The sequence below is a fragment of the Chrysochloris asiatica genome, unplaced genomic scaffold (genome assembly GCF_000296735.1).
Source record: "Chrysochloris asiatica unplaced genomic scaffold, ChrAsi1.0 scaffold00328, whole genome shotgun sequence".
NCBI lineage: Eukaryota > Metazoa > Chordata > Mammalia > Afrosoricida > Chrysochloridae > Chrysochloris > Chrysochloris asiatica.
In genome coordinates this window covers 1,291,997-1,293,061 of record NW_006408846.1, presented here as the reverse complement: position 1 = coordinate 1,293,061, position 1,065 = coordinate 1,291,997, and positions in this window count along the sequence as shown.

Here is a 1,065-nt window from a genome sequence, read left to right as displayed (position 1 = left end):
ACTGTATTACAACAAAGAGGTAACAGCCAGTAGACAGATAAAATAATAAGCCAAGTACTTTGGAATAAGTTAAAAATGTGAATAAAGATTTGGGAATCATTACAGGTAAATGGTGTGTGGTATCATGAATATTAATAGAAATTATCCAGGGAAAGTATTAGCAAAGGGAAAGAAGATGGCCAATTGTAAAAAATTTGGCTCCTCTGCTACTCCAGCTAAACCAAGGAATATCAAGATGAGTTCCTTGATATTTATTGCAGTGGGACCATATTGGGTCATTTCTTTAGAACCACTGAGTAGAATCGGAGGCACTGCCTTACAATGGTGTTTTATCATTATTTATCTTACAAATTCTTTTAAGCAATAAGTATCATTTGTGATGGTTAATTTTAAGAGTAAAATCTCATTCAAAGTTTCTGAGAACCTCTTGAACTTCTACTTTAAGCTTTATGAAATATTCAAGTCAACACTACAAATTCTGTATTACCCAAGCTCAATAATGTCTGAACAATTAATTATATCTTAGAAAAGAAAGTTCTTGATGTTGCAAAACATTGAAAGGGAAATAACCTTTTCCTCATGGAGGAACAACCTGCTTGGCATGTCAAATTGTCCTTTCTGTTCACAGATGGTTATCTTCTGCATCACTGTTAGAATGTTAGAATTTCCGAGAAATGCCTAATCACAATGCCCACTTGTGGATGTGTGATTAAAAAATGTAGTGGTAGGTAGAGAGGGGTGGGTAAACAAGGGTCTGGTGAATGCTTCTGTTGTGACTTAGTATACCAAGTTTCTTTTAACTCTGCAAATGAAGTTCAATCGTGTCTAATATAATTTAACCAAGATTACTTATGGACTCCTGATGTGGTGCTATAGGATCAGCACTGGTTGACCATTCAAACCCACCAGCTGCTCCTTGGAAACCCAATACCAGGCTGCTATGAATCAGAACCGATTCAATGGTACTTGCAACATTTATGGACAGCTTTTATTTCTTCACTTGTATGTTGTTGTTGCTGTTGTTGTTGTTAAGTGCCATGGAGTCGGTTCCGACTCATAGTGACC